The sequence below is a fragment of the Chrysochloris asiatica genome, unplaced genomic scaffold (assembly GCF_000296735.1).
Source record: "Chrysochloris asiatica unplaced genomic scaffold, ChrAsi1.0 scaffold00317, whole genome shotgun sequence".
In the NCBI taxonomy this organism is placed as follows: Eukaryota; Metazoa; Chordata; class Mammalia; order Afrosoricida; family Chrysochloridae; genus Chrysochloris; species Chrysochloris asiatica.
The window spans coordinates 2,710,493-2,737,601 of NW_006408835.1; the positions used below are offsets into that span (position 1 = coordinate 2,710,493).

The window sequence follows — 27,109 nt, forward strand, 5'->3', positions numbered from 1 at the left end:
TGCCTTAAACACAATAGCAAAATTAGGACATTTCCTGGAAAACAGAAATGAAAGGAATTTATAATGACCAGACGAACTTTACAAAAAATCCCAAAGGGTGTTGTTCTTTGTACTGAGAATCAACAACAGCAGAAAACATACATGACATCATCACCCAGAATTCAATCTACATATAGAAATGTTTAAAGTAAAACTAACCTACAAGACTGAAAATATGGAATGAGAGATAGCAATGTATACTGAAGTCAACTACAAAGCAAAAAGAGGGAATAGTGCAGATCCAGAAATTACAAATGGCAAAGACATCAAGTAGATTTCAAGAAAAAAAAAATACTGTTTTCAACGGGGGGAGGAGAGATAATTATAATAATACTCCTGTATATCAAAATTAAAAAGAGGGCAATCAGAAAGATTTAGTAACATTTATACAACACAAGGAGCTCTGGCAGCATAGTGGTTACAAATTGAGCTGCGAACCGCAAGGTCAGCAGTTCGAAACTACCAGCTGTTCCACGGGAGAAAGATGAGGCTTTCTGCTCCCGTAAAGATTTACAGCCTTGGAAACCCTGTACAGGGTCGCTATAACACATAACAACAACAACAACATACAACGTAAATGAAAATGCAAGAATACATAAACAAAATGAACTCACCATAGAAATTATGCAAAATAAAGAATCCAACAGCACCACAGAGAAACATAGAAAAATGACAACAATCAGTTCATACTCATTAACAATTACACTGAATATACATGGATTAAATGGATCAGTCAAGAGATACAAAGAGCAGAATACATCAGAAAACAGGACCGACCCTTCAATATGCTGAATTCAAGAAACATAGCAAAAAGATGGAGACAGCCTAAATGCCCATCAACAGTAGAACGGCTAAACAAACCTGGGTACACACATAGAATGGAATACTACAAAATGTTGAAAAATAATGATGAACCCATGAAACACCTCACAACATGGTTGATCCTGGAAGATAATGCTGAGTGAAATTATTATTGCTGTTGTTTTTGTTATTAAATGCCCTGGAGTCAGTTTCAACTCACAGCAATCCTGTATAGGGTTTCTGAGGTACGGCTGGTGAGCTTGAACCACCAAATTTGCGGCTCAAACTGACCTTGCAGTCCAGGGCATTAACCCACAGTGGTATTCATCTCGCACAAACTTTTTAAAATCCAAGTTTGTCATGGATTATTTCATAGGCAGAGCCAGGGCTGATTTGTAAACGATTTGCCACATAACCCACTGTCACTGGTCTATTGGACAGAATCATTTCACGTGCTCGCTCAGTGTTATCATCAGTCATGAACGTGGATAGGTGCTTTAATATAACTGGAGTGCAGATAACCTTTACTCACCTTCATATATTTTGTTGTTGTACATTTTTTATTTTTGCTTTCTTCATTTGTGAGATATAAAATGTCAATGGGGAGCCACAGAGAAGAAAGAAGACAACTGTTGTTGTAGGAAGGGGATTGTAATCATTGAGGTGAAACAGAGTAAAGCTGACAATTTTGTCTACAAACTTTTACTCAATTTACATTAATGGTTAAAGATAAATGAAGTAATACATAGACAACTCCCCAAAAATATATGTATATTTCTCATTTGAGATCAAAAGAGCATCAAAGAGAAAGTTCAGAAGGATTTGGAACTAATGGAAACAGGAAACACAGGTAGAAGGTGGGGGTGGGGGTGGTGTGTGATGGAGTTGGTTCTGATAGTGTTTCTGAGGCTGTACATCTTTACAGGAGCAGAAAAACCTCATCTTTCTCTCGTGGAACCACTGGTAGTTTTGAACTGCTGACCCTGAGGTTAACCAAGCTGACTGTAAACCAGTATGCTACCAGAGGTCCTTGAAAGAAAGGAAGATAAGTGATATTTCATTGTGGTGCTCACAATTAATGAGATGAAGCACAACGTATATCAATTGTTTAATGGGGGGGGGGGGGATGCTGTAACCTTGATGGAGCTTATACTGAAAAACAAAAAAAAATGTATTTTTAGCTTTATGTTCCATTTTCTACAAATTTTTAAAAACACGATTTATTGTAAATAGAGTGATTAGAGAGCACAGCATCAGATTCACATTCAACAAATCAGATACTTTGTTTCATATCAACAGTTACAATCCCCTCCATGTAACAGCAATTATCCCATTTCTCCCCATGAGTCTTGTTTCCATCCAATCTTCTTTTCAAACCATCTGCACTGTGTCCTTAAGGAAATGCTGCCTTTTGGTCTCCAGAGGTAGACTCAACTGCTATTGTCAGTAGTAATGTGGTTCCCACTATATGCCTACTTATTCCTGGACTGGAAATTGAGCCACATGGGTGAGTTCAGTTCCAGACCACAGGGCAACCAAGGGCCATAGTCTTGGGTTCTTAAAATCCACTTGTACATTTTGCTATCTTCTTATCTGAAGTTTCTGTTTGCTTGATTTTTACCATCATTATGGAATGTGTCAATTTCTTATATAACACATTAACCTTGGTTTTCACGTCTTCTTCCTGAAATACAACTTTTAATCATTCCTTTAGTGTGGACTGCTAGTAATACATTTTTTTCAGCCTTTGTTTAAAAAAGTTTTATTCTGCCCTTCATATTAAATATTTAAGGTCACATAAAATTCCAAGTTGATAGTTGTTTTTACCTTAGCAGCATTTTGAGAGAAAACTGTAATGTCTTCACACTGATAGTGCCTAGATCAGCAAATCATCTAACTGCTGTTCCTGCAAAACAGCTTCGTTTTCATACAGAAAAAAGAAATCTTAAGAATGTCTTTGTGTTTAGCACGCTGGGATTATGCTAGATGCTGTTGTTGTTGTTGTTGCTGATAAGCACCACAATGTCACTTCTGACCCACAGGGATCCTGTGTAGAGTTCCCAAGGATTTAGAACTATATTAATAATTAGTGTTCTGTTTAGCTAACTGAGTAGTTTGGGGACTTGTGTCTTTCTTCAATTCTGGAAAATTCTCAACTAGACTTTCTTTAGCATTTTCTTCTCTCCCATTCTCCCCATCCACTCCCTTTTCTCAAGACCCTAGATGTATCTGTGACCAACTTGTCCATCCACATTTTTCAATATCTCTGTTACAGTGAGGTAACTCTGTTGGTACTAGCTTTCATCATAAACCTTTAAAATTAAATCTAGCATCCAAAAATTTTTTTTAAAGTTCTATTTCCAAAATTTCTAATGGGCTCTTTTTATATTCATTATTCTTGTATAATTTTTTACCTGTTACTTAATAATTTCTTATACTCTTTTATGGACTTTACTCCTTAATTCATCACTCTCAACATAACAAACACATTTATTGTAAAACTTTTCTTTGTCAAACATCTTCTTACATGGTCTATCTACATGGATAATCTGCTGATTCTGTTAGCTCTCTTTCTTAGCATTAGATTGTTTCATAGGTTGGTTTGCAGACTCACTTTAGGAGGGTGCTGTTTGGTGCTTCCTGCCTGCCACTCCCTGACTAGTGTGGAACAAGGGCTGGCTGGGACTGCTGCCCCTGGAAGACTGTGAGATTGGAGGCTGAGTCACCAAACTGAGAAAATGCCAGGTTTAGCACTGGGTTGCAAGGTCTACCAGCTGTGCTTGGCTTCCTGGTCATGAGGTCGCATAAACGGTTGACCAAAAACTGTCTTTATCCAGTGTCTTTGAAGAACATGGGAACCATCCCCTCTCCTCCAGACTCTGACAGAGGATCATAGCCTTAGCCCTTACATTCCACAGACTAGAACAACCAAACTGTCTGGGCAGCTTTTGTACCAGTAACCCAACAGACACGACTTCAGCACTATTCTGTGTCTTGTGAACACATTTGTTCTGGGTGGTAATCAGCCAGAGTCCTTTTTAGTTTTCTAGTTTCATATGCTGTGTGGAGAATCATTAAGATTGCATTAAAATGGGCCCAATATCAGGGAACTGTTTAACAATACACTCCCTAAGCAGTTGGCCAGAATTTCCATTCAACATGGCTACATGCTGGATACACCTTCGTTTTACCAGTGCTAGGCTTGCTACCTTCTGCGTATCTCACACCCAAAAGAGGAATGAACTCTTGTCTACAACATTCCTGGCATGGCACTGTATGATAAGCACTGGATTGCTACCCACAAGGTGAGTGGCTCAAACTCACCAGCAACTTCTTGGAAAACCCTGTACATGGTCACTATGAGTCAGAGCGGACTTGACGGCACTTAATAACAACAACAACAGGCCCACTCTACCTTCTGTGAGGTAAGTCTCCTATAATGGTACTGGCTCAATATCTATGGGTTATTTGAGTGCACAATTTCAAGAAAAAGGATAAGACGTAAGTTTACAAAGTCTTTTTCAGCGTAAGTTAATTTTTCTAATTCTCAGACTCCAGTATGAACAAATAGATTTTTATATGTGCATGAATAGAACACTCAGATTATTTCCATTTAAATGAAGTTTAAAATTCATCTCGTTTCAAGACCAACATTAACGGATTGATTTATCTTTATCTTGCAACAGCTCAATTAAATGTTCTCTAAAACGTTTGTTCCCTAAAATTATGTTTGATTTGAAAAAATCCTGATTGACTTTACTTTTAATATTTGAGAAAAACATCTCTCTCGTAGTCTAAAAACTTGTTCTTGACACAAATATAACAATATTCTAAACTCCACTCTTATATTCCCTTTAAGAAAAAACAGATTCTAAAAAAGAGAAAAATATTTGATTGTGATTATCTTCGTCGATTTCCTTTCACTTAACTGACTTCAGTGAAGAGAACTTCAAAATCATTTTGTATGAATTATTTCAGGATTAAATATAAAGACAACTTGACCCTCTTTCACTGGATCTCACCATTTTTACATGGTCACATTCCAGCTTTTACCTCTGCTAAGCTGAATCTCCTTTCATCATTTTTCAAACCTCTGATTATTCTAATTCCCACCAGTTCCTGTATTTAGACTCCTTAATATTCTAAATGGAGTCCTGGTGTGGCTCTGTGGGTTAATGCACCAGATTGTAAAGTCCTTTGAACAGTAAGGTCGGTAGTTCAAGCTCACCAGCTACTCCTTGGAAATCCTATACAGGGTCACTATGGGTCAGAATTGACTTGACAGCATTTAACAACAACAACAACAACAATATTTTAAATGGAATCCTGGTGTGACACTGGGATACAAGCACAAGGTTGGTTTGGACCGTAAGGTTGGTGGTTCAAGCTCACCAGCTGCTCCTCAGAAACCCTACATAGGGTCACTATGAGTCGGAATTCCAACCTGACATCACTTTACAACAACAACAATCTAAATAATCAGGCATACACTTGCTTTCCTTTTCATTCCATCCTCAGGACCAGTTCCGTTTCCTAGACTGTCCATTTAATAGCAACACTTTCATTTATTGGAACTACATTACTAGCTCCTGCACATTTTGCCTCTTCCTTTTCCACGATGACTGTACTAGACATTAAGTAGAAAGAATCATAGAAAAGGTAGGGGAGGGCCCAGAGTACACGTATACAAAACAAGTATGATTGCAAATATAAAAATGGGGAGAGATTCAGTGAAAGAGGGTCAAGCTGTCTTTATATTTAATCCTGAAATAATTTATACAAAATAATTCTGAAGTTCTCTTCACTGTTAAGTGAAAGGAAATCTATGAAAATATCACAAACAAATATTTTTCTCTTTTTTAAAATCTGTTTTCTTTTAAGGGAATATAAGAGTGGAGTTTAGAATCTTATTTTATTTGTGTCAAGAACAAGTTTTTAGACTACGAAACATAAGCTGTCCATCATTCATCATTCTTTAATGGTGGTTTGCATGTTGTTACAATATTGGACTATGGCACTGGCATTTCAAATGCCAACAGGGTTTCAGGGGAAGTTCCAGACTAAGACAGACTAGAAGAAATACCTGGTGTCTACTTCCAAAAACTAGACATTGAAAACCATGTGGGTCACAACAGAACCCGTCCTACTTGCTTGCTTTGGGTGTCAGTAGTGGAGGACATGATGTTTGTTGAAGCAGACAGCTGGCAGGGATGAGCAAGACCATCAGTGAGATGGCTTGGCTAACCAGTCATAATGCAGTAACAGACTCAAACATGTTAGCAATTATGAGGCTAACACAGGATCTAGCATCGTTTACTGTATTAAGGTTGCCATGAGTCTCAGTCAAACCGACAGCAGCTTGCACAACAACAACAGCACTGCTGAAAAGTCAGAGTCAGGAGAAAATGTGCCTACACGTCATTTCTATTCGTTTCTTACCTTGGTGAGTTGCAAGTTGGCTAGACTGTGCTGGGAAACCAGGTTCTGCCAGATCTCTTTGACTGTGAGAAGTCTGCTCAACTTTATCCTAAAAAAGAACAAGAGCAGAGAGGCTAAGGTTAAAAGAACCATTTTACACTTTTCAACATCCACTATTCTGGCATGTCCTTCCTTCCAATGTATCTGCTTTTTTTAGTTTTAAATGACTGTTGTTTAAAATATTCTACAAAAGGAAGTTAATCACACAAAGGTGCAATCTGCTTGGCGAGGGAATTAGAAGAAGAGTTACTCCTGCATCCTGACTTAAAAGCTTTCCTGAAGAGCAATTCAGAAAGAACTACCGTCCATTCAGCTGCCTGGTTTTGGCAATGAAAATAACCAACGAAACACATGCATTTTCTAAAACAATGACTGGTCAAGAGTTGGCAGGCCTGCTCATACTCAGTTGCATTATTCAGACGTAAGGGTGAGGGCAAAAATTCTCAGTAAAACTTAGACAGCAATATTATGAGCAAGTCCACTACTCTAGAAAAAACTTTCATGGAATATAATCAAGCCAATGAAAGTTCTATGAAGAAGTGGGGAAAGAAAATGTGGCTTGTACAATGTATTTGATTACACCAAAATACAAAATACAAAACAAAAAACAAAAAACAAAAACCCCACATAGAGTCTAGTGCTTAACTTGGAGAGGGAATTTTCTGTACAGATTTCTAAAGCATGTGAAATTTTTAAACTGTGAATGTCATCCCTTTGTAATTAGAGCGCGAAATCTACAAGAGCTGTAGGAACTGTTACCATTTTCAACAACTTCATCCCAATTGTTGCCAAAGGCCCTAAAACTGTTGCATATGGAATAGACCAAGGTTCTATACTGCCAATAGCCAACACTGACACAGAGCTTCCTCTGTCAGGTTCAGGATGAGTCTGCGTTTTAAAGATAAGGAAACTGAAGCACAGCTAGGTCTGTTGTTGCTGTGAAGAGCCATGAAACTGGCTCTGCCTCATAGTGACACTGTATAGGGTTTCTGAGGTTTCACTTTTCACTATTGCAGAAAGCCTCATAGACCAATAAGGGCAGCGCTGGAACTAAAACCCAGGTGACTTCATTCCCGAGCGCACATTCATTCCCATACACATTACACAGCTCAAGCTGTTCAGCCAATCTGCTGCCATCCAAGTGGACTCCAACTCATGTGGACCTCATGTGTGTAAGAGCAGAACTAGACTCCACGTGTGGGTTTATTATTATTATTATTGGGTTTTGCTTGCTTTATTGTGTTTCAGGTGAGAGTTTACAAAGCAAATTAGGTTCCTCTTTAACAATTGTTTTTTTGTCCTAGTGTGGCACTGTGGGCTAATGCATCAGACTGCAAAGTCATTTGAATTGCAACATCAGTAGTTCAAGCTCACCAGCTGCTCCTTGGAAACCTTATACAGGGTCACTATGGGTCAGAATCGACTCGACGGCACATCAACAACATTGTGATTTGAGTGATAGTCTACATGACAGAATATCAGTTTTGCACTCAACTAATCACATCTGTTTCAGTGCAATGATCACAATCCCCTCCGTGTGCCAATGTGCCATTGGTTAACAGTACTTCTATTCCCTTTTTTTTTTTTTTTAAATACACAAAAACACAGAAATATCTAATTGTTTAAACAACCAAAGGTCACATTTGGCTGACCAGCCCCCTGCCTGTCAGCACACACAGTCTTTCTCTCTGCATGAATCTAGAGTCCTCAGATGCTCTCTCTCTCCATGCACTTTTCAACTAACGGCTGGTGTTTCTAACCTCCTCACCACTTCCACCGGAGGAGGCTTTGGGTGAATGAAAACCTCCAACATTTTTGTTAGCAACTGACTGTGGTAAGCATTTGAACCACCCAGGGAGGCTACGTAAGCTGCCCCCAAAATGTCAGACAGTCATTATCTGACAAGGAAGGTATCAGAAGCCCAAGACTTGGAGCTCTGTTATATTATTGTTGCTTTTCTGCTGAATACTTCCCTATGAAAGGCTTCACCCTTCAAGTCTTGACTTGTTCACCTATAAAATGTGATTGATGATGATCACCTCAACTCTACCGTATCAACACCTCAATATTCAGGGCAAATCAACACTGGGCTACTGGGGCCACTCCTAATAGGGGTTTCTTATTCTTAAGTGCTGTTGAGTCAGTTCCCACTCATATAGGGCTTTCAAACAGCGACTGGTGAGTCTGAACTGCCAGTCTTGTGGTTCAAAATAACCTCGTAGTCAAGTGTGGTTCCCAGCACCATACAAGTACTCTATAATAGGGGTTATGAAGGAGAAATAGCAGAAGGGCCCATGTACCTACATTTCCCAGGCGTACTAAAGAGGCTTGTTTTCTGCAACGCAGAGCTGCATCCACACGTTCCTCCAGAAAAACTGGCGGAAACGAAACCAATCAGAACTAAACTAAACAAAGCCCTAAGGTCTGGTAGAAATTTTCACTTGCTTCTCTCTCTCTCACTTTATGTCTCTCATCCCTCAAAAAAAAAAAAAAAAAAATCATTTTTATTGTTGTTAAGTGACTTCGAGTCAGTCACAATTCATGGTAACCCCATATAGGGTTTCCAAGGCTGGTGGGTTTGACCCTGTGGTTAGCAAACCAGTGGTTATTCTACAGCACCACACACCAGGACTCGCTAAAAAAAAAAAAAAAAAAAAAAATTGACTTGGATTTACTCCATTTTTTTTTTCTCCCTGATTTGATAAATTACTCTTCAATATATCTGACACTTACTTTGGTGGCTAATAAGATGGTGAATGTATAAACTGGCCCTTCCCCTGTGTAGGCCATTTATCACCCAATCCTTTTTTTTTTTTTTTTTAACCTGATTTGTTGTTGTTAGATACCATCAAGTCGGTGTCGACTCATAGTGACCCTGTGCACAGCAGAACGAAACACTGCCCAATCCTGGGCCAACCTCACTGTTGTTGCCACGCTTGAGCCCATCGCTGCTGCCACTTGGTCAATCCATCTCATTGGGGGTCTTCCTCTTTTCCTCTGACCCTCCACCTTACCTAACATAATATACTTCTCCAGTGACTGGTCCCTCCTGACAATATGTCTGAAGTATGAGAGACGAAGTTTGCCTGATTTAGAAGGTCACATTTATCTATGCTATAATAGCACATGAGGAGCTCTGGTAGCGTAGTGGTTACGAATTGGGCTGCAAACCTCAAGGTCAGCAGTTCGAAACTACCAGCTGCTCTGCAGGAGAAAGATGAGGCTTTCTGCTCCCATAAAGATTCACAGGCTTGGAAACCCTGTACAGGGTTGTTATGGGTTGGTACCAACTCAACGGCACTTAACAACAACAACAAATAGCAGCACATACGCAGAACTCTGTTTCTCAGGCACCTACTCAGTTCCACAAATCTGTCACAGCGTGACAGCAAATGCTACCATGAGCAGCACACTCTCCCACTTACTTCTTGCCCATGATTTTTTAGTTATTTTCTTCCAAGTAAATTTTAGAATACTTTCAAAATTTACTTAAATTATTAAATTTTCTTATCAAAATATTCACTTGCATATAAATGAGTAATTACCATATCTCACTGCATTACTAATATGAGCCGTCACTCATCTGTCAGTTTGCTGCAGTGTGGTGGCTTCTATGTTACTGTTACTCTGGAAGCTACACCACCGATATTTTTATTACCAGCAGGGTCTCATATAGTGGGCAGGTTTCAGATAAACTTCCAGACTAACATCGACTAGGAAGGAGGAGAGATGGACTACTTCCAAATATTTAGTCACTGAAAACCTTATGAATAGCAGTGGAACACTGTCAGCTAGCACCGGAATATTGAATACTGAAACATGGTGAAGAGCACCAGAATATTGTCAGATATAGTCCCGGGAGATGACCTCTCAGGTTGGAATGCACTCAGAATATGACTGGGGAAGAGCTGCCCCCTCAAATAAAGTTGACTTTGATGATGTGAATGGAGTAAAGCTTTTGGCACCGTCATATGCTGATGGAGCACAATTCAAAATGAGGAGAAACAGCTATATACATCCATTAAAAATCGTATTATGGAATGTAAAGATATATAAACCAAAGAAAATTGGAAGTTTTCAAAAATGAAATGGAATGCATAAGCATTGCTATCCTAAGCATTTATGAGCTAAAATGGACTGTTTTTGGTCATTCTGGATCTGACAAGCACATGGTTTACTATGTTGGGAATGGCAAAATGAAGATGAATGGCATCACATACATCATCAAAAAGAACATTTCAAGTTCTATCTTTAAGTGCAACACTGCCTGTGATAGGATAGTATCAATGCAAGGAAGATCAGTTAATACAAATGTCATTCAAATTTACTCACCAACTAAGGCCAGTGATGATGAAATTGAAGAATTCTACCAATTCTTCAGTCTGAAATTGACTAAACATTTAATCAAGATATACTGGTAATTACTGGCGATTGAAATGGAAAGGTTGGAAACAAAGAGATATGATCAGTGGTTGTAAATATGGCCTTGGTGGTAGAAACAATGCTGGAGATTGCATGACAGAATTTTGTAAGACCAATGACTTGTTCATTGCAAATACCATTTTTAAGCAACATAAAAGATGACTATACACATGGACTTCACCAGAAGGAATACACAGAAATTAAACTAACTACAACTGTGGAAAGAGAAAGTAAGAAAACTCAGTATCATTAGTCAAAACAAAGTTGGGGTACACTGTGGAACTGACCATCAGTTGCTCACATGCAAATTCAGGATGCTGCTGACAAAAATTAATAACAAATCCACTAGAGTCAAAGTATGACTTTGAATATATCCCACCTGAATTTAGAGATCATTACAAGAACAGATTTGATGACTGAAGGCCAGAAGAATTGTAGAATGAGATCCAGAACATCATACAGCAAGAAAGCAAAAGGTCACTAAGAAAAGAAAGAAGAAAAGACCAAAATGGATGTCAGAAGAGACTCTGCAACTTGGTCTCCAGCATAGAGATGCTAAAGCAAATGGAACAAATGAAGAGGTAACAAGAGTTGAACAGAAATTTTCAAAGGATAGCTCGAGAAGACAAAGTCAAATATTATAATGAAATCTGCAGGACCTGGAATTAGAAAACCACAGGGAAGAACACACTCAGCATTCCTCAACTTGACGGAACTGAAGAAAACCTCCAAGCCTCATCTTGAAATATTGAAGGATTCTATTGACAAAATACTGAATGAAGCAGAAAACTTCGAATACAGAGAGTCACTGTACCAGAAGGAAATGGTTGATGAGGAAAAAAAAAAAATCAGTTACTCCATGGGGTTTTCAAAAGCTGTGAACTCTTGGGAGCAGATCACCAGATCTTTACTCCAAGGCATCTCAGGGTGTACCTGAACTACCAATCTTTCCATTAGTAGCAAAGTGCTTATTAACCTTCTGTGCCACCCAAGCCCAAACACAGCCAGTATCATCCAGTCAATGCTGAATCACAGAGACCCTAGAGGACAGTGAACTGATCCAGTGATTCCCAAGGGTGCAAAGCTTTAAGGAAGCAGGCAGCTACATGATTCTCCTGTGGAGAGGGTGGTGGATCTGAATAGTTCACCCTTTGCTTAGCAGCCAAGTACTTTAACTTCTATACCACCAGCCAGGGACTCCTAAGTTTTGCACTTACCATGTTATTTGCATGGGCCACTGACTGGGGTGTGAAAATGCTTGGACTGTCTCTGATCAGTACACAGAAAGTCTTTCTACATAATAATAACATCAATCCAGGCAGGAAAAAAAAAAAAAAAATCCTATTCTCTAAGAAACTTTTCTTTTAGGACATCCAGCAAGATAAGTGACTAGGCAAACCGGCTATGAGACCGTCTACAACAAAGACATGAGAGGCACAGCGACCTGACAAATCAGCTCTGCCAGCCCAGGGCCACACCACCGTCCACACAGGTGGGGGCAGTCACACCCTTCTGATGACTAGAAGCATAGTCAGCCTCCACCTTGCACAGCACCTGCTCCACCTGAGTCTGGAGGTGCACCTTTACAAAGCAGGTGCTGGGTATACACCACCCCATGTCAGGAAGTGCATACTGTCTGCCAGCAGGTTGCACAGGACCAGACAGACACTCAAGGGGAGCAGGAATTTCTTCCAGGAATAGTTATTCTGACCCTTGCCAACCTCTGAGCCTAAAGAAACACCTTCCAAAACAAGTACCCTGCCCAGGGCTATCCTTTGAACTCAAGGAACTCCTTCAGGGGCAGGCCAGGCATCATGAACCCAGCCACCTTCTAGGCCAACAGGAATTCTATTCAAGACTGGACATTCTGCCCTCTGTGAATGGCAGACTGGCAACCCATACCAATGTGCTACCTCTAGACACCTCCTCAATTGGAAAAATTGTCCAGTGGCTCCTACCCACTCCTCACTCAACCCACTCCCCACACCCTCCCATGGTTTCCCCTTTCTATTTTTCCCTTTCCTTTTCTTTCTTTTACTTGTTTCTGCTATGTGGTGTTTTTGTTGTTGTTGTTGTTGTTTTTTAATATTCTTTGCTGTTGCGTTTTTGCATTTTCTTTCCTGATTTACTTGTATCTTTTGTTTCCTTCTTTTTCTCTGCTCTTTTTCCCTGCAACCTCCTTTCCCCCTTTACTGTTCTTTCCGCCTACACACACTCACTCCCCCTAGTTTTGGATTTGTGTGTTTGTTCTTTCTTTTGTTCATTCCCCTATTATTTTCTTTTTCTACTTGTTTTTTCCCCTCTTTTCAAAAACATTGATTATTTTGGGGATTTTTTGCAGTTGCTGTTTTTAGTTTATTTCTTCTCTCACTCGGTGGTGGTGGTGGTGGGGGGAAGCAGCTACCATACCCACACTGTCCAGCCACACCCACACATCCTACAGCTCCACTAACTGGGCAATGGTCACCACACATTAATGCACCCCTAAATCAATAGCAGACAACGGCAAGCCATCAGTCTAACTTGCCCTAAACTTTTCTAAATGAACAGCAAACAGAGACCTATGCACACATTTCCATCTTCTATCTCATCTACCAAGAGACAAGTTATGATAGAGCCTAAGAACATAGCAACATACAATTAACAACTAAATACAAATACAAAAACGCCACAATGTCATGGAGAGAGTAGACATGAAGAAACAAGACAGAGTAAAAGAAGCAAATGAGCAAATAACAGAGTCAGAACACCAATAGGTTGAAGAGAAAAGTTTGAGCAAACCAAAGACAAAATCAAGGAAAATACACAGAAAACTCTAGAAAAATTCAGGAAAACACTACAGGAACAATCTGACAAACAAACAAGCAAACAAAAAGAAACCATACAAAAAACAGTAAATAGATACCCGGATGATCCATCCTAAGATTCTGGACACAGAGAATGCATTGAAAGGGCAAAGGAGTGGAATCGATGGAGTCAATGGAAGCCAGAATTGACAAGACTGTAGAACACAATTATCAATACTAATCGGCTAGAGGATCCATCAGAAAAAAGAACAACAAAAAATAAAATAAAATAAGAAAACCAGAGAATTATAAGAGACACCAGCATAAGGAACAACTTATATATGATCAGAATTTCAGAACATAAAGATATTTAAAAAAAAAAACAGGCACCAACAAAATTGTCAAAGATCTGTCAAAGGAAAGATGAGAACCTTAATGAACCCCTCGATGAGGACAGACCCCAGGAGAAAATCACCAAGACACCTCATACTCAAACTTTCTAAACCCAAAGACAAGGAAAGAATCCTGAAACCAGTTTGGAAAAACAAAGTCATCCTAAAAAGGAGGACCAATAAAACAAAGCAGTGGCTTCTCAGCAGAAACTATATAGGCAATAAGGAATGAGGTAACATAGATAAACCTGAAAGAAAAACAGTTATCAAAGTTATGTCCCTCAAATACACTGGGAAAAAAACAAAACTTGAGGAATTTGTAAAATTCAGATCAAACTTATCAGAAACATAAAAGGGAGTTCTTTCAGACAGAACCAACAATGGCAGACAATACTAAGATTAACATGTCTGACATCACCCATAAATTAACCCCGATATAAAAGAAAAGACATAAGACAAAACAACAGAGATAACAATTTATAAACGACAATTACAAAGTAAAAAAGAGAATAATGTAGTTACAGAACTCCCAAATGGCGAGAAAGTCAATTCAATTTCAAAACAGAACAGTTTTATACTTAGGAAAATAACAATAAATTATAAAGTCACCTCAAAGAGAATTAATAAACCTCATCAAATAAGAAGAGGAAAATGATAAAGACTTCTTGTTACTGTTATGTGCCACCAAGACGGGTCGACTCATAGAGACCCCATACAATAGTTTCTGAGTCTTTTCATCTTTGCGGGAGCAGAAAGACTCATCTTTTTTCCTGATAAAGACTTGCTAAACACTACAAAAAAGAGAAGAAAAAAAAAACACCCAGTAATAAAAAATTAAGAAAATTCACAAACTACATGAACTCAGCACAGATAAATTATGTGGAAAAAATAAACCATCAGTACCACACGAAATGCACACAGTAAAATGTCAGCAATGAATTCCTATCTAATGGAATTACATTGGATGTACATGGATTAAATACACCAGTGAAGAGACAGAAAGTAAAAGAATGGATAGAAAATAAAACCCATACACACACACACACACAGAGGATTTCGGAGGAGCTGCTGGTGAGCTTGAACCACCGACCTTGCAGACCCAACTGACTTTGCAGTCCAGCCCATTACCCCAAAATTCACTAAAAATCAAAGGATGGAAAATATATACAAAGGGTTTTCAAAAAAGTCATGGAAAATGGATAACAGAATTTTCCCACCAACTTCTGAAGTACTCGTACATATGTCAAGAAAATGGCAATCAAAAATGAGCAGAAGTAGCAATACCAACCTCTCATAAAATAGACTTCAAGGCAATAAACAAGCTTAACGACAAGGAAGGACATTATATACAATGATTAAAGGATCAACTGAGAAGAAGGGAAAGCCACAATAAATACATATACACCCATGTAAAAACCTCAAGAAACAGAAATCAAACTGTAACAGAAACTAAGAAACAGACAACTCTACAATAATGTTGGTGTTAAGTAGCATCAAGTTGGTTCTGAATCATAACAATCTTGTATAGGGTTTCCAAAGAGGGGCTCTTTGAACCCCTGACCTTGTACGAGACTTTATACAACTGTACATTACACAGTCTTTTTAGTGCACAAGTAACATTTTCCATAGTAGATCATGTGTTTAACCACTAAGAAAGTCTCAATAAATCTAAATATGTCCAAACACTACAAAGTATCATCTCCGATTACTATGTTATGAAATTAGAAATTATTAACAGGAAGATCAAGGGGAAAAAAATTAAATCTATGGAAACAGAATAACATCCAACACAAAAAATACTGGGTAACAGAAGAAGTAAAAACAAAATAACTCCTTGAGTCAAACACAAATGAAAACACAACACACTAAAATCTTTGGGACACGGCAAAAGCTGTGCTGAGAGGACAATTTATAGCAATAAACTCACACACCAGAAGAGAACAAAAATCCATAGTTAAATCAGCATTTCCAATAAATAAAAAAAGAAGCCTACAGTCACCAGAAGAAAAGAAATAGTAAAGGGCAGGAATAAAACAAAAAACAGAACAATGAATCGTAAGAATCAACAAGACAAGAAGTGTGTTCTTTGAAAGGATTAATAAAATTAAAAAATCACTACCAAATTTAACAAAGGGAAAGATGCAAATAACAAGAAAAAAAAAACATGCAAATAACACAACAGAACCAAATGAAACAAAAATGGTACTATTTTCATTTCAAGTTGGTTTAGTTGTGGAGTCCTGATGTGGCGCTGTAGGATAATCAATGGACCAAAATGTCAATTTGAACCAAAGAGTCGGTGGTTCAAGCTCACTAGCTGCTCATTGGAAACCCTATACAGGATCACTGAGTTGGAACCAACTCGATGGAACTTAACAACAACATGAAGAACTGTACTCCAATATATTTGAAAATCTAAAAAAGATGGACAAGTTTCTAGACTAACATCTGACTAAACTAACACAGGCTGAAAATCTAAACAGAGATGTAATAAAAGAAGAAAATGGTCACTATAAAACACCCAACAACAACAATGTCTGGGCCCCGATGGTTTCACTGGAAAATTCTACCAAACATTCTGAGGAAAACTGACACAAAATTCTACATAAATTATTAGCGTAGTGGTTACGAATCGGGCTGCGAACCATAAGGTCAGCAGTTCGAAACTACCAGCGGTTCCGCGGGAGAAAGATGAGGCGTTCTGCTCCCGTAAAGATTAACAGCCTCGGAAACCCTGTGCAGGGTCGCTATGAGTCGGAACCGACTCCACGGCACATAACAACAACAACAACAACAGAAAATGATGAAATACTCCAGAATTCGTTTTATAAAGTGAACATAACCCTGACACCAAATCAAACAAACATTATTTAAAAAGAAAATTACTGACATGAATATAAAATTGTTAACAAAATCCTAGCCAACAGATTCTAACAATGTATCAAAAAATAATGCATCATTACCATTGATTAAAAACACAACATTAAAAACATAAACACAACTATAATCCACCACACTAATAAAACAAAGAAAAAGAATCACAAGATCATAGAAATCAATACACAAAATGTCATTTGACAAAATTCAACACCAATTCCTGATAAAAACACTCAACAAAATAGGTGTAAAATTCCTCACCATATAGTCTTGATAGACTGAAAATATTTCCCTTATAAATGACAGTAAGATAAGAATGCCCTTCATAACTACTCCTATTCACCATTGTGCAGGAGATTATAGCCAGAGGTATAAGACAAGAAAGAGAAATAAAAGGCATCCAAATTGGAAACAAAGAAGTAAAATGATCTCTATTTGCAGATGATATGATCTTGTACACAGAAAATCCCAAAATTTCAGCAAGAAAATTATTGAAACTAATTTGAAGATTTAGCAAAGTGGTATAGTACAAAATCAACATACAAAAATCAGCTGGGTTTCTTTAACAGAAAACTCTGAAAAGGACATTTAGAAAACAATAATACTATTTACAATAGCCACCCAAAAGATGACATACTTTGGAATAAATCAAACCAGAGAAACAAAAGATCGATACAAAGTAAACTATAACACACTATCAGTTTGGCACTGTAGGATAAGCCCTGGATTGCTAACCACAAGGTCAGTGGTTCAACCTACCAGCTACTCCTCAGTAACCTTGTACAGGATCGTTACAAGTTGGAACAGATTCAATGGCACTTAACAACAACAACTTATGAAACCAAAAGAGACCTACATAAATTGAAGGATATACCATGCTCATGGAAAGGAAGCCTTATTTAGCTTGTGAAAGTATCAATATTACCCAAAGTGATCTACAGATACAAAGCAATCGTGGTCCAGATTCCAACATCATTCTTTAAAAGGATCAAAAAGCTAATCACCAACATTACATGGAAAGAGTCACCAAATAAGCATAGCACCAGAATAACAAAAAAGAATAAAGTAGGAGACTTCACACTTCCCAAACTCAAAATCTATTACACAGTCACAGCAGTCTAAACAGCCTGGGACAGATACAGTGACAAACACATAGACCAATGGAACAGAACTGAGAAGCCAGAAGTAAATCACTCCTTCTGTGATTTACTTTTTTTTTTTTTTTTTTTTACAAAGGATCAAAACTCATTAAATGGGGAAGAGACAGTCACTTTAACAAATGGTGCTGGCAAAACTGCAGAACAATAAACAGGATATACTATAAAATAAATGTTAAGTGCTGTCGAGTTGATTCCAACCCATAGCGATCCTGTATAGGGTTTCCAAGGAGCAGCTGGTGAGCTTGAACCGCCAATCTTGCAGTTCAAATGACTTTGCAGTATGAAACATCAGCCCGCAAAGCCACACCAGGTACATGTTTTATGAAAATATACATTTCATTAAAAAAAAACCTCAAAGATTGATGTTTTCTGACAAAAGGAGAGGAGTGATTGATTTTGCAGCCCAGGAGCAGAGGTCCCTGGGACCATCAAGTGAGAAATGCAGAGAGCGGGACCCTACCCAGAGAGGCAGTGACGCCAGGCATGGAGACAGAGATGATGAAGTAGAAAGACAGAGTGGCTGGGGACATGGGACTCAGGGAGGGCGAGGGGCTGTGTGCTGACAATCAGGGGGGCAGTACTGTGGGGTGTATCCTTTGGTTATCTGATGATGCATGCAGGGGATTGTAATCATTGCAATGAAACAAAATACAATAGGATGAATGTGAAGCTGATGTTCTCCCATGTAAACCCACATAATTCACAATAAAAACTTCAAAAACAAAAACAAAAAACTCATACCATACAACAAAAGCAAAGTCAAGATGAGTCAAAGACTTCTATGTAAAACCTAAAACTCTAGAGATCATCTATACAACACCTCATAATAACACAGATGAACCTGGAGGACATAATTGTGAGTAAAATATGGCAACCATAAAAAGATAAATATTGCATTAGGTTTCACATTGAAAAAATTCAAGAGAAGGGCATTATTGTGAACCTGGAAGGCATTGTTGTGAGTAAAATATGGCAACCATAAAAGGATAAATATTGCATTAGGTTTCACATTGAAAAAATTCAAGAGAAGGTGCTCTACAAGGGATGCATGGATAAATGGAACATGCATACATGCTGAATGGGTAAGGAAGTGAGTGGTACTACACCCGTAAATGTATACAGATCTGAAAACAGACAGTTCTACATGTGCGTTTCCTTATCTGGAAATAGATCCACGAATGTGGTGGCACACAGAAGGATCAAAGTTATGAAAACTTTTTACCCATAAACAAATACCTTGCAGCCATATATCTCTCTGGGTCTAGGGGCTCCGGATCATAGTGCTGAGAGATACCAGAATCAATTGGTATAACATAGTCCATAGAGAAAATGGGCTACGTTATACTTTGGTTAAGTAGTGACTGGTGTCTCAAAAGATTATGAGTGGCCAACAAAGGTGCAACTGTTGGTCTCTCCCCCTCGGAAACAAAGAAGAGTGAAAAATTGAATGGAATCACTTAGTCTCCATTCCCTAGAGACCAGAAGAATTCAATGGTGCCCAGCTGTCACTATACAACTGCTCTAAAAAGTATCACATTAGGTCATAGTGTGGGAGAAAAATGTGGAACAAAACGCAAAAGCATAAAAAAGACCAGGCTTACTAGTCAGATAGACTGGTGAAACCCCTGAAATTAGGGTTTATTCAGCCTTCAGTTTTGGAAACGAACCCACTCCTTTGGAAATGAACTCACCCCTTCTGGCCCAACTGTCAGCCAAACAATAGATAGATCCACAAAGGGAAGAACAGCAATAGACAGGTAGGTACTCTTTAGAATTATGAAGCACTTGAGACCAAAAGGGTAGCATTGCCCCATTACACAGTTTAGAAAGGTAAGAATAGAAGGTGAAATAAAAATGGGAACCAAAGGAGGAAGTGGGATAAGCAATGTTAACATGATAGAAACTAAAATGTGTCTTAACTGTTGGATGGAAAACTGAGTTCTTCCTGTAAATTTTCAACCAATTCATAATAAAGTTTTTGTGTGTTTTTATAAAAATAGGTTTCCACTAAAATCTTAACCACTCTCAAACCACTAAAGAGCTAATCACATATTGAATAGTTCATGTAATCCACATTTTTTGTTACTTCATCACCTCAAATCACAACCATTTTACATTTTAAGTAAGAGCTGTTGTTGTTAAATATTGTCAAGTAGGTTCTAACTCATCGGGACCCTGTATGTGGTTTCCGAGGAACAGCTGGTAGGTTTGAATTGCTGATCTTCTGGTTCAAAACCCAGTGCTGACCCTACAGCACCACACCAGAAGTCTCTAAGTAAAAACAGTATATGAATCATGTAACTAAATTCTATCACTTTTTTTTGTCAGTTTATCATCCTATTGTACCTTGCATACTGCTATGATGTGGGAAGCTATGCCACCAGTATTTCAAATACTAGTAGTAGTAGACAGGCTTCAGAGGATCTTCCAGACTAAGACAGTCTACTAAGACTAAAGAGGTGGTCAACTAGTTAAAATGTAACCACTGAAAAACCGCCTGAATACCAGCAGAACATTGGCTAGTAGTACCAGAAGATGAATGCCTCAGGCTAGAAGGCACTCAAAATAAGACTGGGAAAGAACTCTCCTCAAAGTCAAGTCAGCCTTAATGACATGGATGGAGTGAAGCTTTGGTAATTTTATTTGCTGATGTGGAATTTCTTAGAAGAAACAGCTGCAAACAGCCATTAAATTAATTGGAACCTAGGAAATCTGGAAGTTATTATTAATGAAATGGAATGCATAAAGATTGCAATAGTTAGGGTTTTGCATCTACTTGACCAGGTCAGGATTTCCAGTGGTTTAGCAGTTGAGATGTGCTTATCTTCATGGTGATGAAACCAAATCCAGGCATAGTTAACTTTATGATAAGTGGCTATGAGCAGCCAATCAATATAATGGACACACAGGAAAGGTGCTCTGTCTCCCTCTCTTTTCTGCTGGGGACCTGGCCTCTACAGTTATAAGTCATTTCCTGGATAATAAACTTCTGTTTACATTTACACATATGTATGTCTCACTGGGTGTACTTATCTGGAAAATCCAGCCTAAAACAAAGATAGATGTTAGGTGTTAATGTACTGAAATGGATGGGTATTGGCAATTTTGAATCAGACAGCCATCTGGTTTACTGTGGAGGAAATGACGAATTCAAGAGGAATGGCATCACATTCATCATTAAGAACGTTTCAAGATGTATCTTGAAGTACAATGCTGTCTGTGATAGAATAGCATCAATATGCCTACAAGTAAAACCAGTTAACACGATTATGGTTATTATTCATATTTATGTTCCAACAACCAAAGCCAATGATAAAGAAACTGAAGAATCTTACCAATTTCTTTAGTCCAACAATGATAAAACATGCAATCAAGATGTACTGATAATTACTGGTGACTGGACTGCAAAAGTTGGAAACAAATAATGTTCATCACTTGGAAAATACCGACTTTGAGACAGAAACAACATTGGAGATCACCTGGTAGAATTTTGCAACAAGACCAAGACTTAATCATTGAAAATATCCCTTTTCAATAATGTAAACAGCAACTCTACACATGGACCTCCTCAAACTGAATACAAATGAATCAAATCACAATTACATCTCTGGGAAGAGATGATGAAAAGCCCATTCAGAACAAGACCAGGGGCTGACTGAGGAACAGACCATCAATTGCTTATATGTAAATTCAAATTGAAGCTGAAGAAAATGAAAACAAATTCACAAGAGCCAAGATACAACCCTGAATATTGTTGCTGTTAAGTGCTAGTGAGTTGGTTTTATCTCATAGCAACCCAGTATAGAGATTCTAAGAAGTGGCTGGTGGGTTAGAACCACAGTCTTTGTGGTTCAAACTGACCTTGCGATCCACTGTTTACCTGACAAGGAGTATATATCACCTTAATTTAGACACCATCTTAAGAACAAATTTGATCTCTTAAACAACATTGATGAACAAAGACCAGAGCAGTTGTGTAATGACATCAAAGACATCAAGCTTGAAAAATAATATAACTTTCTCCCATCACAGTTCCCCATGCTTTCATAAAATTGGCACATTTGGGGCTAAAAACAGGAGGGAAAGCCAGGAAATATCAAAGAAGAATGAATCTTCAGCAGGCTTCCCAGTGGGCTGTCGTATCGGGAACAAACACATATTCAGGAAATGTACCTCAAAAAGCACAAAGACTCAAAGAAACAATTGAGCCAAAGGACTAACAGACGACATGACCTACAGCCTCCACTACCAACTGTTCTGACCAGAATCACAATGGAAGGTCCTGGAACAGTCAGAGAAAAAACCTATAGAACCAAATTCAAAATCATACCAAAGGTCATTAAAAAGAAAGAAAAGAAAACATCAAAATGAATGCCCCAACAACTTACTCTTGAATATGGAACACCTAAAGTACAAAGAAAAAACGAGGAGCTAAAAGATCTAATCTAAAGAAAGCATATTTCAAAAGGCGGCTCAAGATGATACAATGTTATAATGAAATGTTCAAATACGTGGTGTTAGAAAGCCTAATTGGAAAAACAAATGCCACATTTCTCAAACTGAAAGAATTGAAATGAAAAAATCCAAGTCTCAAATTAGAATACTGAAGTAATCTATGAGCAAACTACTGAGTGACGCAGGAAGCATCAACAAAAAACATAGAAACACACACAATCACTGTAACAAAAATAATTGGTTGACATTCAACCATTTTAGGCTGTATCTGATGATCAAGAACCAATGGCACGAAGTGATTGGATTACAAGGTTTCAAGAGGGAGTTAAGTTTAAGAGTGTGTTGCGGGGAAGAAAGTTTTCATCTAGACAAGATGAAAATTGAGTAGTCTTCATCTTGTCTAGATAGGTCTAGTTAAAAGAGATGGGGATAAGAGTCTTATGATTCAATAGTGAGTAATTGTTATCATGACTAATTGTGACTGTCACCATTGGAAAAGTAGAAGGTTTGTAACAAAAATGGGGAGTAGTTAATCTTACAGTCCAGAAACAAAGGACCCTAGCACCATCAAGGGAGAAGAGCACAAGTGGGATACAGGACCTTATCCAGAGAAGCAGCAACACCAGAGATGAAGGCAGAGATGGGGACATGAAGAGAGGGAGCAACTGAGGACTCTAGATGCATGGGAAGAGACGGATTAAGAGCTGGCGGCCAGGAGGTAGACTTGCAGAATGTGCCCTTTGGTAGTGTAAATTATACACGCCTGAGTGTTTAAAAACAAAAAAAAGAGCTAAAGTGAATAGAGAAAAATACTGTTAACTGATGATACGTAGAGGGGATTATAATCATTGTAATGAAACAAGGTGTATGATTCGTTGAATGTAAAACTAATGATCTGTCCTGTAAACTTTCACTCAATCCACAATAAAAACTTAAAAAAAAAGAACCAATGGTAGTAAAGGACAAAGTCCACCCCTGACTAAAGGTACTCATGGAAAAAGAAGGCTCCAGGAAGTGATAGGATGGCAATGAAAATGTTTTCACAAGCTTAAAAATCAGCAAAGGTGTGTACCAGGGCTGTATCTTTCACCATACTTATTCAATCTGTGTGCCAAAACTCATAATACTAATGCTTAGAACATCCCAAGGGGGCAGACAGGGACACTGCCATCAAACTGTATCTGACTTCATCCCAAAACTGTCTATTTTTTCTCATGGTATACCTCTCACCTGCAACACCTACTCTAATTCAGGGGATCACATGGAGTTGAATTAACCAAGACCAATCTTCCTAGCAGAATAGCCAGCACATAGTAGGTACACAACATGCTACATGCTCTTCCTCCAATTAGCAGAATGAGGAGAGGAACGTCTGCTTTGAACTTTCTTGACATCAATTTCAGAATTTGGAAACAGCTGCCAATGTCCAGGGTGAGGAAAAAAGGGCTCCAGGGTTTTAATATGATGTAATCCTTGGTGGTTCTTCCTCATTTCTCTGTTCTTCAGCAGGTAGATGGCCTAGGGTAAAGGCCAAAACACCTGGAGGCAGAGTGTGGTAAGCCAGGTCTGGTCCCAAGGCTCGGCTTGGATCCCCATTCCTACCCTGAACCAGACCTGACGTCTGTCTGCAGAGGGTAGATGCGAGGCAGCGCAGACAAGTGCAGATAGCAGCTTCCAGAAGCAGGCTGAAAGGCTTGCCCAATGGGTCAAGGTGCAAATAGTCCTGGGGCTTACTTGCGATATATATTCCAGAGAGCTTTGTACTGAGCAGTGGGCCAAGACAAAGTGAATAAAAAGCAAATGTCTTAGGGGAAAACAAACCTTGTCCTCTGCCAAAGAGCTATTTGTTCCCTGAAAGACACAACAAAGCCACTGGAGCAAGAACTATAGGATCCTAACCGCATCCAACGTGGTGACAAGAAACAGTTCATCTTGTCATTTCCATATTGTTGTATGAACTAAAGATTTCTAAGTTGCCAATATACCACTCTTCAAAATACAGATGATACAACCTTGCTTGATGAAAATGAAGAGGACTTAAAATACTTACTGATGAGTTTAAGAGACTATAGCCTTCAATATGGATTGCACCTCAATGTAAAAAAACAAAGACAAAAATTCTCACAATTGGACCAATACATGACATCATGACAAATGGAGAAAACACTGAAGTTGTCCAAGACTTCATTATGCTTGGATCCACAGTCAACACTCATGGAAGCAGCAGTAAAGTCATCAAATGATGTTACTGCATTAAGCAAATCTGATGCACAAGACCTCGTCAATGTGTTCACGGGCAAAACTATCAGTTTGAGGACCAAGGTGTGCTTGATCCAATCCAAGGTACCTGACTGAAGACATGGTATTTTCAATTGTCTCACATGCATGTCTCTCATAGAAAACGAGAAAGGAAGACCATAGAAGAATTGATACATTGGAAATAATGGTGTTGGAGGAGAATATTGAAAGTACCATGGACTACAAGAAGAACAAACCAATCTGTCCTGTCCTGTAAGAAGTACAGCCAGAATGTTCCTTAGAAGCTAGGATGGTGAGACTTCACCTTTGACATGTTTGGACATGTTATCAGGTGGGACTAGTCCCTGGAGAAAGACATCATGCTTGGTAAAGTGGAAGGTCAGCAAAAAAGGAGGAAGACCTCCAACGAGATGGACTAGCATGGTGGCAGCAGCACTGAGTTCAAGCACAATAACAACCATTGGAAGGATGGCCAAGGATATCGGCAGTGTTTTGTTCTGTCGTACATATGGTCACTATGAGTCAGAACCAACTAAACGACATCTAACAACAACAATGTGCCAAATTTGCAAATTCTGAGCAAATAACTTCACTCTTTGGGTCTATTTCCTTATTTATAAAATGAGGTCTTTAGACCACAGGAGCTCTGAGTTTTGTTTCAACTCTAAAGCTGATTCTGTATACTACAGAAACATTTTTTTTGAGGCTAACTTATTCCTAGAATCATAGTTAAAATAATATTATGAGGAACTTCTGCTTCCAGCTAACATGGAATGTCAAGGGTTGGACTTACCCTTTTTCCTTAAATAACTTTTACAAAAAGAAGGAAAGAAATTATTTGCACACATTGGACAACGGACAGCCCAAGGCAGTGATCCCTGAGGAGACTATAAGGAAGTGACCCTGACCAGCGCACCCCAACAAACTGCCTGGAGAGTGCAAGCAGGGATCCACAAAAGTGTCTTGTGTTCTCTGTAAGGACAGAGAATTCAGCATCAAGGGAGGCCAAGGCAGCTAGAATTCAGAGTCAAGGAGAGAGAGACAGAGCTCTAGAGCTCAGCAGAGGGCTTCCCTTAACCTTTAGCTGAGGATTCATTAGTGTGTCAAGAAAAAGAATCACCAGACAGAATAATACAAAGCTTACAGAGGGCTTGCAAACATTTTTATTCCCACCAGTCAGACTGGAAAACTTCCCCAAACATGAAACATCACTGTTGTTGTTAAATGCCGTTCAGTCGATTCCATTACATAGTGACACTATGCAGGGCTTTTGAGGAGCACCGGTAGGTTTGAACCGCCAACCTTGTGGTTTGCAGTGTAGAGCTTATCCTGTATAGCGCCATATCAGGAGTCCAATATCATTGTTGTTGTTGTTGTTGTTAAGTGCTGTAGAGTCGATGCCAACCCACAGCGACCCTGTACAGGGTTTCTGAGGCTGTAACTCTTTACGGGAGCAGAAAGCCTCATCTTTCTCCCATGGAACAGCTGGTAGTTTCGAACTGCTGACCTTAAGGTTCACAGCCCGATTCATAACCACTACGCTACCAGAGCTCCAATATCATTAGAAGGCTAATAATTCAATCAACCAATCAATCAAACAAACAAAAACACCCAAACCTGCTACCACTAAGTCCGTTCTGACTCACGGAGACAACATATTTTACAGAGGAGAACTGTTCCAGATGGTTTTCTTGGCTGTAATTTTCTCAAAACCAAATTGTCAGGCATTTCTCCCATGGTACCTCTGGGTGATTCGAACCACCTACCTTTAGACCAGAGGCAAAGTGCAAACCACTGGCACCACCAAACTAAGTGTGCTATACCTCACTCGTAACCCACTGTCATCGATCAATTCTGATTCACAGCAACCCTATAGCATAGCGGAAAACTGCTTCTATAGACTCTCCCAGACTAAACATCTTCATGGTGAATCCCATCCAGAACCTTCTGTGGTGGTACATTCCTACTTGACTTGGCCATGGTGACTTCACTGGCTTACCCCACCTCTTGCACTGAGCACTCCTGACTCTTCCCGGAGCCAACAAGCTTGTCCTGCCCCAGTCACACCCCCAAATGCAAGGCACGCCCTCTAGCCCAGAGACCCACAACTTTGTGCCTTGATCCTCAAATATACCGAAAAATACCACTGTATTTAAGGAACAGACCACTAAATGTATTCCAAATCTATGTATACATTAAACAGCAGGTTTTACAAGTACATTAATACCTGCGTTCACTAGAAGTCATGCCCATACTGAAAAGCAAAATTCTGAAAATGAAGCACTTTTCATGGCCCTCAGGTACAAGTAAGTATTACCAATTAGAAAGAGTTTAGAATTATTAATCAATGTCTTTAAGTTTCACAAATACTAACAAAATCTTCACCAAGGGTAACAGAGTTAGGAGCTAGCTACTGCCCTTCATAAACTTTAAGTATCAG

At 38.9% G+C, this 27,109-nt stretch overlaps 1 protein-coding gene across 2 annotated transcripts in view; it reads right to left on the reverse strand.

Moving 5' to 3' along the window:
* The window catches only part of GRB10 (growth factor receptor-bound protein 10), a 184,188-nt gene extending 175,602 nt beyond the window's left edge, over positions 1–8,586 (reverse strand). For both annotated transcript variants that reach the window (XM_006875287.1, XM_006875286.1), the window contains exons 1-2: positions 8,572–8,586; positions 6,280–6,367 (exon numbers count right to left, since the gene is read on the reverse strand). The gene's annotated coding sequence lies outside the window, so the exon portion shown is untranslated. The remainder of the gene's footprint in view (positions 1–6,279; positions 6,368–8,571) is intronic.
* Between the last annotated feature and the right edge of the window lie 18,523 nt (positions 8,587–27,109).